This window comes from Geotrypetes seraphini, chromosome 6 (assembly GCF_902459505.1).
Source record: "Geotrypetes seraphini chromosome 6, aGeoSer1.1, whole genome shotgun sequence".
Taxonomy (NCBI): Eukaryota; Metazoa; Chordata; class Amphibia; order Gymnophiona; family Dermophiidae; genus Geotrypetes; species Geotrypetes seraphini.
The window spans coordinates 208764953-208784513 of record NC_047089.1 but is presented as its reverse complement, the minus strand read 5'-3'; positions in this window follow the sequence as shown (position 1 = coordinate 208784513).

Below are 19561 nucleotides of genomic sequence, written 5' to 3'. Positions count from 1 at the left end.
TTGAACGCAGTATTCCAGATGTGGACGCACCATCACTTGATACAATGACATGATGACTTCCCGCGTCCTGGTTGTTATGCCCCTCTTTATGATGCCCAGCATCCTGTTGGCTTTTTTCGAGGCTGCTGCGCACTGTGCAGATGGCTTCAGTGATGCATCCACCAGCACACCCAAGTCTCTCTCAAGACTGCTGTCTCCCAACAATGCCCCCCCCCCAATTTGTAGTTGAACAACGGGTTCTTTTTCCCTATATGCAAGACCTTGCATTTTTCCACGTTAAAGCACATTTGCCATTTGTTTGCCCAGTCTTCCAGCTTGCCCAGGTCCCTTTACAGGTCCTCACACTCCTCCCTGGACCTAACTCTGCCGCACAGTTTGGTATCGTCTGCAAATTTTATAACCTCACACTTTGCCTCCTTTTCCAGGTCATTGATAAATATGTTGAAGAGTAACGGCCCCAGCACCGATCCCTTGGCACACCGCTCGTGACTCCCCGCCAGTCAGAATATTGTCCCTTTACTCCGACCCTCTGCAGTCTACCCGACAACCAGTGCTCGATCCATCTGTGCACATCCCCTCCCACCCCGTGGTTCCACAGCTTCCTAAGCAGCCTTTCATGTGGCACCTTGTCGAAAGTCTTTTGAAAATCGAGGTAAATGATGTCTATAGGTTCCCCATTGTCCACCCGACTGCTTATTCCCTCAAAGAAGTACAGAAGGTTCGTTAAGCATGACCTTCCCTTACAGAATCCATGCTGGCTTGTTCTCAGTAGGCCATATCTCTCGATGTGCTCGCAAATACTGTCCTTGATCATAGCTTCCACCATCTTCCCTATAATTGAAGTCAGGCTCACCGGCCTGTAGTTCCCGGGGTCACCCCTCGATCCCTTTTTGAAGATAGGTGTGACATTCGCCAATTTCCAGTCCTCTGGTACCTCTCCAGTTTTCAAGGATAGGTTGCAAACATGTTGGATTGTGCCCGCTATTTCTTGTCTTAGTTCTTTCAGAACCCTTGGGTGGATCCCGTCTGGGCCCGGCGATTTGCCGCATTTTAACCTGTCTATCTGCTTGAGGACATCCTCCTTACTTACCTCTATGTGTTCCAATTTTTCAGCCTGTTCCCCACTCATGAGCTCCTCTGAGTCCGGTATATTAGATGTGTCTTCTCTCGTGAAAACCGACGAGAAGAACGTGTTCAACCTCTCAGCTACCTCTTTATCCTCCTTAATCACTCCCTTCCTATCCCCATCGTCCAACGGCCCCACCTCCTCTCTCGCTGGTCGCTTCCCCTTTACATAACTGAAGAATGCCTTGAAGTTCTTCGCCTCCCTGGCCAGCCCCTCTTCGTATTTCCCTTTTGCTTTTCTAACCTCTCGGTGGCATTCCTTTTGGCATTTCCTGTGCGCCTGGTGATTTTCCTCCGTTGGGTCTTTTTCCATCTCCGGAAGGATAATTTTTTGTCATTTATTGCCCTCTTTACTTCTGTTGAGATCCAAACCGGGTCCTTTGACCGCTTGTTCTTGCCACCTTTCCTGAAACTGGGGACGTACATTCTTTGTGCTTCCTGCAGGGTGTCCCTGAATAGGGTCCAGGCGCTTCCTACAGTCTCCATCCTAAGGATGTTTCTGAGCTTCCTCCCCACCATTTCCCTCATAGCAACATAGTTCCCTTTCCTGAAGTTGAGCGCAGTTGTTGCGGTCCTCCTTACTATGGGTGTCCCCCATTCTAATGTGAATCTGATCGCGTTGTGGTCACTGTTGCCTAGTGGTCCTCCCACTTCTACTCCTCTTGCAGGCCCCCCTAATCCGTTTAGGATGAGGTCAAGAGTAGCACTCCCTCGTGTCGGTTCCCTGACTAGTTGCTCCATGAAGCAGTCCCTCACAGCTTCTACAAATCCTGTTTCCCTAGTGCAGTTGGAGTGACCCGTACTCCAGTCAATCCCCGGGTAGTTGAAGTCCCCCATCACTGTTACACTTCCAGTCCTGCATTCTTGTCTCAGTTCAGCTTCCAAGTCGTGTCCGACTCCTTCCGGCGTACCAGGTAGGCGATAGTACAGCCCCAGTTTTATGCCTGCACCCTTGTTTCCTGGCAATTTGACCCATAGCGATTCCAGCCCCTCTGCCTTCTTTGGCATATCCATCCCGACCGAGTAGATAGAGTCCTTTATATATAGTGCTATGCCTCCCCCCTTCTTGTGGGTCTTGTCCCTCCTGTAGAGCTTGTACCCCGGCACGCCACATCCCATTGATTCTCCTCTGTCCACCAAGTTTCTGTAATTCCAATTATATCCAGGTCCTCCCCCTTGGCCACGACCTCTAGTTCACCCATCTTGGCCATGAGGCTTCTTGCATTTGCGTATAAGCACCGCAGGTCCCGTCGTTTTTCCTCCACCTCCGTATTTACCTGGGCCGCCTCCCCTTGAATTTCGGGCAGTTCTCCTGTTCCCTGTGCTTCTGCTTTGCCCTCAGCCTTTACCCTCGTAGCTTTCGGTTTCTCCACATTCCCGCCACCCCACTCCCCCGCTTTTCCTCCGGGTTTTCTAGCCCTACCGGCCCCCTCCTGGGCTATCATCCCTTGAGCCTCCGTTTGATCCCCCTCGCCTTGTGGCACCCCTATATTGCCCTCAGCTTTCGCCCTTGTGCCACCCAGTCCCCCTGTGTCTCCATGCCCCTTAGTCTCCTCCCAGCAAGCTCCCTTTACCTGATGTTTCCCTCGCTGTCTGATCATAAGATCCACCGGTCTCTCTACTTCCTCTTTGCAGTCAGCCCGTTCAGCATCTGTTCTGGATAACTCCATTCTTCTCATAGCCTATATTTACAGATCAACAAAATTTAAGATGATATAAGAATATAAGAGTTGCCATACTAGGACACACCGAAGGTCCATGAAGCCCAGTATCCTGTTTCCAACACAGGCCAATCCAGGTCACAAGTACCTAGCAAGATCCCCAAAAGTAAAACAGATTTTGTGCTGCTTATCCTACGAATATGCAGTGGATTTTTCCAAGTACATCTTAATAAAGGCTTATGAACTTTTCTTTTAGGAAATTATCCAAACCTTTTTTAAATCCGTCTAAGCTAACTGATTTCACCACATTCTCTGGCAACAAATTCCAGAGTTTAATTACACATTGAGTGAAGAAATATTTTCTATGATTTGTCTTAAATCTACTACTTAGTAGCTTCATTGCATGCCCCTTAGTCCTAGTATTTTTGGAAAGAAAGAACAATGATTCACATGTAACCCTTTCCGCTCCACTCATTATTTTATAGACCTCTATCATATCCCTTTCCCCCCCCCCCCCCCCCGGAGCCGTCTCTTCTCCAAGCTGAAGAGGCCTAGCCACTTTAGCATTTCCTAATAGGGAAGTCATCCCTTCTCTTTCATCATTTTTGTCGCCCTTCTATGTACCTTTTCTAATTCCATTGTATCTTTTTTGAGATGCCATTTTGTTTTACCTGAATGTTTGCGGGTTCTCCTCTGGTGGTAAGATGCTTGTCTGCTCGATTCTCCAGAATTATAAGTTTTTCAACTTTCTAAGTTTCTTGATTGTTTCTCACATTTTCAAGCTTTGTATTCCTTTCTGGTCTTCACCTTCAAGCACAGTTGTATTTTTTTTAGAGGTTCTCATCTTGCGCACTGTTTAAGCTTTTTCATGTGGGTATTCACTTCACAACATCAATGGTATGGTGTGGTTTTAAAGTTCTAATAATCACTGTTTCTTCATGTTTCTTATTTGGGTAATCATATCACAGTGTCCTCTGGTATGGTGCCATTCTAAATCTCTAATAATCACAGGTAGCAATGTTCATTTTACTAATCTTACTAATGGTTTAGTCTGGTGCACCAGTATTCATTAGTTTCCTGTATTATGACATTCATCATCCTTATTCAATATTATTATTATTATTATTTTTTTTAATCTTTATTGATTTTCAAAACATGAAAAGTGCAACAATTATACATTCAAATATATCAAATAACAGCACTTACATTTTTGCAAATAACAGAAATAAATTACCCTACCCCCACCTTCCCTCCCTCCCTACCTGTATGTGTGTGGAAATTGAATTAAATCCAGAAACTAACAGCCTGTTTTACAAAGCCACAAAGCAATAGCCCCGAAATCTCTATGTGCTTTGGGGCCGTTGCCGCTTTGTAAAACAGGCCTTAAGGAATCAATCATTCTGATGCTCAATAAATGACTCAAGTGGACTCCAAATCTCTTTGAAAATCTTACCATTCACAGATTGTTCTGCTATCATCCTTTCATATCTATAGCATAAACAAAGGGCTCCTTTTACTAAGGTATGCTAGTGGTTTTAGCGCATGCTACAGTACCGCTAACGCCTCCATAGAGCTTGCATTAGTATTTTTTGTTTAGCACGTGGTTAGTGCGCGCTAAAAACGCTAGCGCACCTTAGTAAAAGGAGCCCAAAGTATTTCCCACCAAAAAGAAAAGTTCAACCTATCCCAATTTTTCCAATCTCTAGTTATTAATTGCATGGCCACCCCAGTCATAATAAGAAGTCGTCTATTTTTATATTTGTCAATTGGACTGTTAAGTTTTAACAATGTCCCAAATAAAACCACGTCATACAACAATGGAATAGAGACACCTAATATCAAATTGATTTTACTCCAAATTGACTTCCAGAAATTGAGTATCAACTGGCAATAAAATAAAAGATGATCCAGTGTCCTTACTTCAAGTTGACAGTGCCAGCATCTATTAGATTTTAAGTTGTCTTTTACCCTTCATTCATTCAATCTCTGTGTTCTCTGTTCCATTTCCTGGTAAGCCTCTGAAATATATATTTCTAAAGGTTTTTTGTGTGTCTGTAATATCTAGGGATATTATTGTTTGCCTACCATGCATTCCTATGTGTTAGTTGATATAGCCATATATATATGCTGTTTATGTATTTTTTTATTTTTTTTTTTAATAATTCTTTATTCATTTTCATATTTTACATGAAGTGTACAAAATATTGAGTTACAACTAATGAATATACAATATCACTTTTATATCTATTACATAATATTCTGAACAAATTTTTTTATCCCCTCTCCCACCCCCCACCCTTCAAGTACTTTCCAATCACCTTATACATATTGTATACTATATTATAACATGTTATGTAAAATTATTTTCACTACCCCCCCTCCATGTATGCCATAAAGAAGACAAGAAAAAGAAGAAAAGAAGAAGATAAATCCTACTATTCATTCAGTACAATACTTTGTCAATGGCCCCCATATTTTTATAAATTTAGGATGTGTCCCTCTTTGTATTGCTATTACTCTTTCCATTTTGAATATATGACAAATTGTATTCCACCAAAATGTATAATTAAGGTTACTATGATTCTTCCAGTTATTGGTTATATGCTGAATGGCAACCCCTGTCATGACTAGTAAAAGCTTGTTATTTTCTGGTGAAATTTGACTTTTTTTTCTCATCATCATTCCAAATAACACTGTATCATATGATATTGCTACATGATTTTCCATCAATTTATTAATTTGTGGCCAAATTGCATTCCAAAAACTTTTAATGTAGGGACAATGATACAGTAAATGATCCAACGTCCCAGGTTCCAGATTACAGTGCCAGCATTTATTGGACTTAGAACTATCTAATTTTTGCAAACGTGTAGGGGTCCAAAAAGCTCTATGTAATAAAAAGTTTGTCTCATAGATGCTGACACTGTACATCTCATTCTCCAAGACCAAATTAGTGGCCATTGAGATGCAGTAATTTGATGCTTAATCTCAATGCTCCAAATGTCTCTTAGACCATTTTTTGGTTTTTTATTCAAATATCCAGATATTAATTTATACCACAATGCGGCTTGATGCCCTAGGAAGTCTGCTTGGAAGCATAAGAACTCTAAACTATATTGATTATTCAATGTTTTCCATTCAGGGAACCCAACCTGAATGGCCTGCTTCAATTGCAACCATTTAAAACTTTGTTTTTTACTAAGACCAAATCTATGTTGCAATTGTGAAAATTCCAGCAGTTTACCTTCCGAAATAACATCATTCAGAGATCTAATGCCTGCAATAATCCAGTCCTTCCAAAGGATTTGAGCTCCGCCAATTTTAATCTTGGAGTTTATCCATAAAGACTGATTAGTTGACTTGTTTATTGGGACAGGTGTTAATTTACTAATAAACCTCAACGTTTTCCAAGTATCCATTAATATCTTATTTTCTCTGTATCTTCTAGGCATGTTGATACTTGGAAGATGAACTAAATTTAGGGGAAACATAAGGCGCCATTCCAAATATAACCAATCCGGTGCATTATCTATCAGTTCTGGGAGGATCCAATACATACCCTGACGTAAAATATAGGCTTGATGGTACCTATAAAAATTTGGGAAATTTACCCCTCCCTCCTTAATTGATTTTTGCAAAGATACCAAAGCTATTCTATGCATTTTACCAAGCCAAAGAAATTTCGTTAAAATGCTATTTAGCTTTTTATAAAAGGACCCCTGAAAATAAATAGGTATCATACTCATTTGATAGCAAACTACAGGCAAGATCATCATTTTAATAGTTTGAACTCTCCCCCACCAAGAAAGATGTAACGGATTCCATTGCTCACATAACTCTGTAACTCTTTTCAATACAAATTTTTCATTTTCTTTTACTGTATCTTCAATTGTATTTTTGACTTGAATGCCAAGATATTTAAATCCTTCTTCTTTCCATATGAACGGAAAAGCGTCAAATAATCCTTTTACACAATGAACATTTAAAGGTATAAGTTCAGACTTACTCCAATTAATTTTATAACCTGAAAATTTGCCAAACATATCAATTAATTCCAATAGACAAGATAAGGTAGACTCTGGATTCCTCAAATAAAGTAAAATATCATCCGCATAAGCCGAAATTTTATATTCCATATCAGAATATGGAATACCCTGTATCCCCCTTGCTTGCTGTATTGCTAACAATAAGGGTTCTAATACAACATCAAATAACAAAGGAGATAAAGGACAACCTTGTCTAACTCCCCTCTGCAATTGAAAACCATCAGATATCATATTATTAATATTTAATCTTGCAATCGGGAAGCTATACAATGTTTTTACCATTTGTATAAATCCAGAACCTATACCAAACCATTCTAAAGCCTAATACATAAAATTCCATTCTACCCTATCAAACGCTTTTTCTGCATCCAAGGAAACTGTAAAAGCCGGTTCATCCATTTTTTTGGATAAATTTAACATATGAAACAATAATCTAGAGTTATTAGAGGAATGTCTTTTAGCAACGAAACCCGTCTGATGCGTGTCTATAATATGTGGGAGAGCTTTGGCTAATCTCAAAGCCAAAATTTTCGCCAAAAGTTTATTATCCACATTTATTAAAGATATAGGCCTGTAGTTTGAAACCAAAGTAGGATCTTTATTTGGCTTAGGCAAAACAATTACTATTGATTCAGCCATAGTACCTTTAATATCACCTTTTATAAGTTGTGTCTGATATAAATTTAGTAAATATGGGGAAAGGACATTTTGAAATGTTTTATAAAATTCTACTGTATAACCATCACCACCTGGAGTGGATCCAACTCTAAGAGATCTCAACGCTGTTCCTAATTCTTTTAATGATATAGGTTCATCTAAACTCCGTTTTATATGATCAGGAACCTTAGGTCCAATAATTAAATCTAAAAAATTTTTACCATCTTTTTGCCTCTCCAAATAAGGCTCGGAAGAATACAGGTCCTTATAAAATTTTAGAAATTGCTTTAAAATTATATCCGTTTGATTGGATATTATACCATTATCATCTTTTATCCCATTAATGTTAGTTCTTCTTTTTTTTGCTTTAAGATAATTTGCCAATAATCTTCCCGCCTTATTAGAATTTCCATAATACATTGTCTGTTTGGAAAACAAGTCTCTTCTTATCATTTTTGAAGCTAATTCGTTATATTTACCTTTTGCTTTCAAAAGAACTTGTAATACATCATGTTCCCATTTGCTTACCAATTTAGTTTCTAGTATTTTAATTTCTTTTTCTAACTCTATATACTGTTTTTTAATCTGTTTCCTAACAAAAGCCGAATATGATATAATATGACCTCTCATAGTCGCTTTAAAAGCGTCCCATACATTTTCAATAGATGTATCTTCCACTAAATTAATTTGAAAGAAATCACTAATTTGTGTTTTAAAATTTTCCAAAAATTTTTCATCCACAAGCAATGCATTATCAAATCTCCAAAGAGGTCTTCTATTTTCTAATTGATCTAATTGTAAATCTATCCATACTCCCGCATGATCCGAAATGATAATGGGATCAATGGAAGCCTTAATCACTTGCTGCACCTTATGTGATGAAATAAAAATATAATCTATTCTTGAAAATGATTTATGAACCTGTGAACAAAATGAAAATTCCTGATCATTAAATGAAGAATATGCCACATATCCTTCAAATCACATGATTGAACCAAATTATCTAAACCTAAAGATTTTATACTTTTACCTGGTTTTTTATCCATTAATTGATCCATTACAGCATTAAAATCTCCAGCCACCACTAAATTAGAAGCAGCCAGTGGTAACAACATACTCTGCAATTTTTTAAAGAATTCTGATTGATTCGAATTAGGGGCATATATATTGAACAACGTCAGGGCATTATTTCCCATACTTATATCAACATGTAGCCATCTTCCATGTGGGTCCGAATTTACTATCTTAAAATTGGCCATACACTTTTTATTTATAAGAACTGCTACTCCTGCTTTTTTACCCTCTGCTGGAGCAAAAAAACATTCTTTCACCCACCCACCCGTTAGTTTCTGTGATTCCTTTATATTAAGATGGGTCTCCTGCAGACAATAAACATCCGTGTTTTGCTTCTTTAAAAATGATAATACCTTTTTCCTTTTGATTACATGATTTAGGCCATTGACATTAATAGAAAATATCTTAAAAGACATAATATATTTTATACTCCTTATCATAATCTTCCTCTTCCCTTCTTCCATAACTAAGATCTAAAAAACTTCTCCCCATGGCACACATTCTTACCTCCAAATTACCCAATCCCTTATTAATCTTTTCCTTAATCATCCTAGTAATATCTTTAATACCCACCTTCTTTCCCCCCCTCCTCCCCAATATAATGACTGCTTAAGGACACACATTGGACAGTAATCCCAACTTCCCCCCTCCCCCCCAGGCAACCAATATTTATTAATAACCCCTTTATCCTTTATTGAGACAAACTCACTACCTCTCCACAATATATCTAATTATATCTCTCTTCTAATCATAAAACCTTTTTTCTTTTTTTCCATTTTAAAGTAATTAATTTCTCTATCTATTATTTAACCTTTAGTCACATAACCATATTTATTTCCTAACATTCCATTAATGCATTTTTATCATTTCACCAATCTCTAATTCATTCCCCCAACATTTTATTTCATTCAAGAAAATTCTATCATAGTCATATATTTAATAAAAAGTATCATTTTCCTATATCTTATATTATCTAATACATCTTCTCCTATCCTCCTTTAAATATCCAACAACAAATATCCATCTCTTCATATATTTCTGTTAAAAAAATTTCAATTTTATAAGTTTTTATCCCCTATTTGTATTTAAACATTTGTATTTCATTTTCAAAATAATTTTTCCCCCCCCCTTTTTATATTTCCTCTTCTCCAAATTAAATCCAATCTTTTTAAAACTATATTATCACAACATCAATCTTTACATTCCTTCAGCTACCAATAAATTCTTATGTATCTTTCTTTTATATTATTCATTTTCCTTTCCTTTACTTGCATTTAAACATCATATAACTTGTCCTTTCTATCATTAGTCCATTCTGCAATCTTTTCCTTATTGTCCTTTCATTCTTTACTTTCTCTTTTTCTGACTTATTAAATAAACTGAACTTTCATATTTATTTATCTCCATCCATCCACTCTTAAAGACTTTTGACTGCCAATTGTCATTCATTTTTTTTTTTTATAATATCCTTTTAGTCTGTCAGTCCTGCTTTCTTCTTCTTCACATCTATTTATTTTCCTATTCAGTCTTCACTTTTCCTTTTGGGTTAATTTGTCTAGTCCTTTAATCCTTCTTGTTCATTCTTTACTCCAACCATCCATCTTTCAGTCTCCTAAAAGTTCAGTCTAATAACTTCACTTTAATGTCTTTCCAGTCTATCCTTCTTTCTACTTTCTTCTTTACATTCTTTTATTTTCTTTTTCACTTGTTCATTTTTATTTCCTGTTCTTTGTTGCATATTCTTCTTTTTCCAACAAACAAAAGTCCCATAGTTCTTTATTTTTAATTTTTTGTTCAATATCCACCAATCCAGTCTTAGTATTTATCCCTTCATTTCAACACCCATTGTGCTAAAATGACATAGGTTCTGATTTTGAAAGAAAGGTCTTTAGTTTTTCCGGATCAACAAAATACAAAGATTTATCCCCACAAGATACCCTCATTTTTGCTGGGTAATATAACCCATACTTATATCCTTTTTCCTTTAATTGATAATCTCAGATCAAGGAATTTCTTCCTAATATTTGCTGTATTTTTAGCAAAGTCTGATAAAAACCATATTTTGGATCCTTTATAGTTTAAGTTTTTATCTTTTTTGGCAGCATTTAAAATTTCTATTGCTTGCTGGTATCTTAACATCTTGAATATTAATGGTCTTGGTCTCCCTTGATTTTCCAGACTCTTTATTGGAATCCTGTGTGCCCGTTCTATTTCCAAAGGCTGTTTGAAATCCAACTGCAATAATCTAGGAATTAAATTTTCTAAAAACTGTATTGCATTTTTCCCTTCCAAATTTTCCTGTATTCCAAAAAGTTTTATATTCTTTCTTCTTCCACGGTTTTCGTAATCTTCCAGCTGACTTTTCAATTGAATTATTTCCAAACTGTCATTTTTGCATCTTTTTCCTTCACATTCTAAGCTCTCCATTTTAACTTCTAACTCTGTTGTTCTTTTATTAGCTACTTCCATTTGTCTGTGTATATTCAGGATTTCTTCCTTCAGTTCTGCCATATTACTCACAGTCTCTGTCAGCATTTGTTTGATTTGCCTCAGTTCCCCCATAACTTCAGCTTTGCTTAACTCCTCTGATACATCAGCAGGAAGCGGAACCTTATTCGGGGTAATTTGATCCTGCTTCTGCCTTTTCACAGCCCCTCCGGTTTCACTCTTACTCTGTCGGGTGCTCGCCATGCTCCCGCTGTCCTCTCCGATGTTTTCAGCCGAAAACAGTTTAAAAGGAAATCTTTATTTATTCAACGGTTGCCCAGGTAAGAGGAGCGCTGCGATCACACGACCATTTTGTGTGTGCGCTAAGCCACGCCCTGTTTATGTATTTTTTTAACTTCATGGATATGGTTTTGGTATTGACAGTAATATTTAGAAATTTTATTATTTATATGTAAATATTTTCTTATTAACATTTAGTTTTGATATTGATGGAATTAAAGCTCGAATTCTTTAACTGGTGCAGTTATCAGTGACCACCAATACCATGTCAATCACATGACGGCACCGGTTACAGAATTGCACCTACAGCAAAGGTAGGCACCAGAAATATAGGCTGGGTTTTCCAGGCCTATATTTCTAGTGCCTACCTTTGATGAGAATTGTGCCTGCGTAGGCACTTTGCAGTGCCTAATGCCACTTCTAGAATTAGCCACACCTATAGTGGTGTTAGGTACTGTAAAGCACCTATGGAAGTGCAATCCTGCTGCTGATTTTTTAGGCACCAATTGATGCCTTGAAAATCAGTGAAAAACTTTGTTTAAACGGCATTTTCACTGAACTTGGGCACCTACTGGCACCATTTAGAGAATCCAGGCCTAAGTGGATTATCCCTTTCATATTCATTTATCATCAATAATTCATGTCTTATTTTATTGATTTTTATTCTCATTTAGACATTTATTTAATGATACTTTATGATGGTTTAGATTTAACTTATATTTTTATTTCTGTTTAGATATTATTTATGGATTTTCTGTATATATTTGTTTTTACTACTGTTTATCTTACTTATCTTTGCATCATATGGCTTCTACAGCGATGTTGAGTCTTCATTTTGTATATATTGATGAAACAAAGAATAAACACCACTGACTGGAAAATTGTATTTGTTTATTCTTTTATCATAATTTTAAGATACAGCAATGATCGCAGCAGGAGAGATGGCTCATCTCCCCTGCCGTGATCCACCCTTCTCCCCCCTCAACGATCAGGGCAGGAGGGAGCCCAAGCCCTCTTGTCCCGCAGCACCCTCCAAACTGACTGACACTATCAGGGCAAGAGGGAGCCTAAGCCCTCTTGCCCCGCAGCACCCTCCAAACTGACTGACACTATCGGGGCAAGAGGGAGCCCAAGCCCTCTTGCCCCAGGGCACCACTGAACACCCCCCCCCCCAGACACGATCGGGCAGGAGGGAGCCCAAGCCCTCCTGCCCTCGACGCAAGGGACCCCCCCGAACTCCCTGCTGCCCCCATCACCTGTCAAGGAAAAAGCATAGAGATAAGATTACTGTTCTTTTAATTTGTCTTTTCTGAAAATTTTTGGGTATCTTGATCACATGTAATTCTATATGTTAAAGAATTGGTAGGTTGTATATTTATGTGTTTTGACATTGTTTTAAGAGTGACATGTATTGTTATTTGTTTTTGCCTTATGTATGTTTATATGGAAACCTCTGCAACACCAAAGTTTTTTTAATAAATAAATTATTTTGCTCTGAGCTTTGTTATTTCTAGTAATTTAATTAGGTTTAATTAATCAGCTCAGACTGGAGTTGGGACTTCTCTACAGCATTCCTGTAGGTCTCCTCTATGTATTTCTCTTTATCCCAGGACAAGCAGGCAGCATATTCTCACATGTGGGTGACATCATTCATGGAGCCCCGGTACAGACAGTATTAAAAGTGCACTCTCACTTTAAGTTGTAATAAACTTTGCGACTGCCCACACCACAAATGCACGAGTTCCTTTCCACCTGACATAGGCTTGCGGTACCTCAGTTCTTCATTTTCCGCGAAGTCTGCGTTGCCTTCCCACTCTCGCATCTTTTTTCTATATTTTTTTTCTTATGTCTTATCAGTATTGTTCATTTAAAAGAAATGGAAAATTAATTTTTAAAAGATATATTTTCTTTATTCGGGCTTTGACCTAGGATTTTTTTCCTCAGTGGGTCTCTCTCGCTGATGAAATTCTTTCCCTTTTTGTTGAAACTACTGATGAATTTTGAGAAGTGCTCTAAATGTCGCAGCCTTTTTCTCTCACTGACTCTCATAGTTGGTGTCTTCAGTGTTTAGGTCCTGAACACCGAGCTGAGTCTCCACCTTACAACAGCGCTCCCTCACTGGCTGTCGCATTCAACAGGACAAGCTGTTCAGCTTGACATGGATCACCAAATCTTCAAAGCTGTCGACATCAAATTGCATCGACATCGGAAGAACAAATAACATCGGGGAAGCCAGCTAAGAAGTCCTTCACTTCCCAACAAATGTTGAAGGTCTCAACAGCTTCGAATCTCTAGATGCAGACCAAACATCAATGTCAATGTTCTCCAGTTTCACAGGTTGTCTCTTCTTTTTGATGTGCATCCTCATTGAAGTAACCCACTTCGAGGCAACCTGCTGCACCTTCCACTCAGTTCCCCAGAAAAGGTCCAGCGCCAGCCCCCATCTCCCTTCTGCACAATTTCCCTGATGTTAGCACCAATTAAATACTGTGTTAGTTCTCCCACCTCCCAAAAAATTTGCTTGGCCCAACTTGTGGCATGCAAACCCTGGCAGTAGAAATCTATTCTAAAAAAGATCTGTTATGACAAAGATATATTGTGACAAAAATCTGTCATGACAAATCCTTCCCGATGTAAGAAAATAATCCTGCCGACTATGGATGTAGGAGAGGAAGTGAAGAAGACAGCAAGGAGAGAAGTGACAGTTAGACTGAAGACCCCATTTAAAAAAACTTAAGAAAGAAAGCAGAAACTAGGGTAAACATGAATAAAATCACCAAAAAAGATAGATAAAAATAATTTTATTTTTAATTTCCAGAACAGAAAATGAAGTTTTACAGTAAATTTACACTTCTTTCCTTTTATTTTAGCTACTGGGACATAAAGAAGAGCCAAAGATGACCTACTTGTACTTGTGCCTATGTATTTGTAACTATGACCTAACTGTATTAATAGTTGTACCGATCTACTTGTACTAGCAACTGTATTGAATGTCTGGGTCAAATTGTCCATTGTAACTTCCTGACCCAGTTAATAATGAGTGGAGTGGAAAGGGTAGATGTGAATCGCCTGTTCACTCTTTTCAAAAATACTAGGACAAGGGGGCATGTGATGAAGCTACTAAATAGTAGATTTAAAACAAACCGGCAAAAATATTTCTTCACAAAACGTGTAATTAAACTCTAGAATTTGTTGCTGGAGAATAAGGTGAAATCAGTTAGCTTAGACAGATTTAAAAAAGATTTGGATAATTTCCTTAAAGAGAAGTTCATAGGCCATTATTGAGATGGCTTGGGGAAATCCACTGCTTATTCTTAGGATAAGCAGCATAAAATCTGTTTTACTACTTGGGATCTAGCCAGGTATTTGGGACCTGTGTTGCCCACTGTTGGAAACAGGATGCTGGGCTTGATGGATCTTTGTTCTATACCAGTATGGCAAGTCTTATGTTCATATGATGTCAATAAATATGCGTAGCTGACTCCTCACTCCTCCCAGCGGCTGGCAAACAGCATGGATGACCGCCATGGCCTCCTCCGGGAGGAATCAGCTGCCTACCTAACATGTTGGACCTGCCCCAACCCATGACTCCAGTTCCCACAGCCAGACCCCAGTAGGTTTACATTTGAATATTTTTAAAAACTGGTTACACAAGTAATCAAGCATAGGCTTGAATATAAACCAAGACCCCCATTTTTGGGCCCAAAAATCTCAGTTTATATTCGAGTATATACAGTACATTTATTTTTACTCTTACATAGGTACTTTGACCAAATACTTTGAACAATACCAGTTATCCCCCCCCTACCCCCCCAAACCTTTCCTTCATCAATGTCACTCATAAATATATTATATAGAATCAGTCCCAGTACCGTTCTCTGATCCACTATTCACCTTCTTTTCCTCCAAGCAAATTTCATTCACCATCACCCTTTGTGGTCTGACAATCAACCAGTTTTCAATCCAGTTCACCAGTTTGGGTCCTAACTTTGACCCACTCAGTTTATTCACAAGCCTCCTGTGAGGAGGCTTTGCTAAAATCCAACTTGATTTTATATCTAGCATATGTCCTTTATCAGTTATGTCGTCACTTAGTCAAATAAATTAATCAGATTTGCTTGGGAAGATTTTTCTTTGGTAAAACCATGTTGCCTTGGATCTTGCAATCTACTGGAGTTTTAAGATGTTCACTATCCTTTCCTTTTTTTTCATAGTAACATAGTAGATGACGGCAGATAAAGTCCCGAATGGTCCATCCAGTCTGATTCAATTTAAATTTTTTAATTTTTTCTTCTTAACTATTTCTGGGCAAGAATCCAAAGCTTTACCCTGTACTGTGCTTGGGTTCCAACTGCCGAAATCTCTGTTAAGACTTACTCCAGCCCATCTACACCCTCCCAGCCACTGAAGCCCTCCCCAGCCCATCCTCCACCAAACGGCCATATACAGACACAGACCGTGCAAGTCTGCCCAGTACTGGCCTTAATTCAATATTTAATCTTATTTTCTGATTCTAGTTCCTTTGTGTTCATCCCATGCTTCTTTGAACTCAGTCACAGTTTTACTCTCCACCACCTCTCTCGGGAGCGCATTCCAGGTATTCATTTTTCCATTTAACATCAAGAACACAATATTACATCATTAAAACCCTGTAAACATCTCTTTCCTTAATCAGTGTCTCCTTTAGGTTTCCAGCCTCCAAAGTGAGGCTTACTGGTCTGTAATTTCCTTCTTCCCTAACCTCACTTTTGTGAAAAGGAACTATATCTACTCTTCTCCAATCCTATATAATCTCTACCATCTCCAAGGAGCTATTAAATAAATCCTTAAGAGGTCCAGCAAGAATTTTTGTGTTCTCGCTATATGTTAGGAAGTATTCCATCCAGCCCCATGGCGTTTTAGACTCTCAATTTTTCAAGTTGTCCATAAATATTTTTATTTGTGAATAATGCAATAACCACTTCATTCCCATATCTATAATAATAAAACCCAAGAACGCGCATGCGCTGTTGAACGATCATGAGTCCTGGTGGCGTGAGGTGTGCTTCTGTGTCAGTCATCACAGCGCCTGCGCCAGCAACTCCTCCCTCCCGCTGCCGCTCCTCTTCAAAGCGCTTTGGGTCTTCTACTGGCCTAATTTCCTCTGCTGCGTCCCTGTTGACATCATCAGGGACGCAGCAGAGGAAATTAGGCCAGTAGAAGACCCGAAGCAGTGTTTAGTGTGCCTGGGATGTTGCTGGAGCTGCCAGGTTTGTCAGCCGTCTAGCGGTGGGAGAGTCGACTGGAAGGGTCAACTGGGGTTTCTGTTGTTCCGGGTAGGGTTGGCGGGGGGGGGAGGGGGAGTCGCGGCATGTTAGTGGTGTGCCTAAGGTCAGTGCAGGGGAGGGGTTAAAAACATGCTGCTCAGGGGGATGGGAGGCAGGCAGGCAGACTGGCATGGGGGGGTGGGGGGTTTCAGTGGAAGGGGGATGGGAGGCAGGCAGGCTGGCATCGGAGGGGGGTGGGGGGTTCAATGGAAGGCAGGCAGGCAGGATGGCATCGGGGGTGGTTTCCATGGAAACATGCTGCTCAGGGGGATGGGAGGCAGGCAGGCAGACTGTCATCGGGGGTGGGGTGGGGGGGTTTCAGTGGAAGGGGGATGGGAGGCAAGCAGGCTGGCATCGGAGGGGGGGGTGGGGGGGTTCAATGGAAGGCAGGCAGGCAGGATGGCATGGGGAGGTGGTTTCCATGGAAACATGCTGCTCAGGGGGATGGGAGGCAGGCAAGGAGGCTGGCATCGGAGGGGGTGGGGGGGTTTCATGGAAACATGTTGCAGGCAGGCAGGCAGACTGGCATCAGGGGGGTTTCAATGAAAGGGGGATGCAGGCAACGGAGGGGGTGGGAGGGTTTCAATGGCAGGCAGGCTGGCATCAGGGGGTGGGGTGGTTTCCATGGAAACATGCTGCTCGGGGGGTTCAATGGAAGGGGAATGGGAGGCAGGCAGGCAGGCTGCATCAGAGTGGGGGTGGAGGGGTTTCAATGGCAGGCTGGCTGGCATCGGGGGTGGGTGGGGTGGTTTCCATGGAAACATGCTGCTCAGGGGGATGGGAGGCAGGCAGGCTACCATCGGGGGGTTCAATGGAAGGGGGATGGCAGGCAGGAAGGCTGGCATCGGAGGGGGTATGAGGGGAGGAAGGAAGCAGTGGGGGCACTAAGGACATAGAAAGGGGCACTGGGGGCACTATGGACATAGGAAGTGGCACTAAGGACATAGGAAGGAGGCACTGAGGGAACTAAGGACACAGGGAGATTCACAGACAGAAAAAATGACAGGCAGCGTGCAAGGAGAGAGAGACAAAGAAAAAAAATGCCCAGACAGACAGACATCTACTCTAGCACCCGTTAATGTAACGGGCTTAAAGACTAGTATATATATAGATGTGAAGTCAGAAGGATAGACAAAGTAGTAAGTTACAAGTATTTAATCACAAATGGGTTGGTGAATGTAGTGAACAGTATCTTAAGATGGGTTATAGAAAAGGTATGAAAGATTACATGGACCAAGAACAGACAGTCCTTAAAGTTTGGAGAAATGAAGGTAAAGTTAGAAACGATAAGATCAGATAGGAAAAATGGGCAGATTTGATGGGTCTTTTGTTATTTAACTGCCATTCTATGTTGCTATGCAGTTTCTCTTTGCTAATGTTTCCTAATTTATTTAGGACTGTTGGAGTAATCCTTGCTGTGAATATGGCACTTGCATGCTGAAAAAATCTGCCAGCTGTGCTAGTGGAGAATGTTGTACTAACTGCAATGTGAGTCATAAAGGATCAGATGTGCTGTAGTTCCCATTTTGTGTCTTTAGGAACATTTGATTTTTCTGTCTCTCAATATCTGATGTGTTTTATGGAATTTTGTGTTGAAATATTTTGAGTTTTTGGATTTTATTTGATTATGCATGGATAGTTTTACAATTATGAATGATTGGATGAATTATTTTCATGCTTGATGTGTTTTTACAGGGTCTAGTATTCAAAATGACTATATCAGCCAGGAGAGGCTCCTGGCTATTTTAATCACTTGTCCAGGGCTAAGTGACAATATTCAGTGATACTTAACCATACAATGCCGCTAAATATTGCCTCTTAATGGCTAACCCCTAACCAGCAAGGCTAGGGGTGGTCCAGGGACAGAGTTTAGGTGGAGCATGGACTGAGCTAGTTAGTGGTGATATTCAGTTTGCTAACTAACTAAGAACACACATAAAGTTAGAACAGAAAAAAGGTTGTCCTAACTTTATGCAGTAAAGGTAACTGAGCACCAGTCTGAATATTGTCTGGTGCCTAGTTATCTACTGGGTAGTGGTTCTAGCTGTTTCCTCACCATCTTTATCCCCTATCACATCCTCGGGAATGGAAAAAATCCCTCCTTGCTCGAGCCAGCCTCCCACCCACACCCTGAACATATAGCACAGTAGGCTTAGCCCCTTCTAGACCCCCCTCTCCCAGGCATACTTTGAATCCCTGGTGGTCCATAGGTAAATGGGCAGGAGCTTTCTTTCATGTCAGGGAGGGGGACTGTTGGGATATGGACAATAATTTCAGCTAGTCCCCACCTAAGTATCTTGTGCAGGTCCTGGCTGAATATCAGCCAGGACCCATGTAAGCTTCAGCAGCCAGTGCCTAGACATGGTTGTGCATAGAGTAGCAGGGGCTAATTTAGCTACCAATGGTCAACATTTAAAAAAAGAATTCAAAAAAACACTGGCTGCTGTTTTGAATCTGTTGCTAACATTGCTTTGGACAACATTTTGGATATGTTATAAAAGTTAAATAAATAAAACAGAGTAAGAAAAAAATAATTATCAATTGTTTTTGCTCTTTTGATTTGTGTTGTTCCTTGTTAGGTGATTGCATCTTCCAAAGTATGCAGGCCAGCAGTTAGTGAATGTGATCTCCCTGAATTCTGTGATTTGAAAAACCCAAAATGTGGACTTGACATTCACAAGCAGAATGGAAGTCCATGTAGCAGTAACAAAGGCTACTGTTACAATGGACTTTGTCAAACCCATGATGCACAATGTAATACGATCTTTGGTCCAGGTAATAACAACAATTTATTTGCTAGAACAAGGATGAGTAAGGAATCAGAATAAAATATGTAGTTTATGGCTGCAAATCATTAACGGCTGTAAATAACAAAGACATCATACTATAAGACCTCACAGATTAAAACTGGGACATATTCCTGACTACTAAAACCTGGCTTAAAGACAATGATAGTTACACCAGG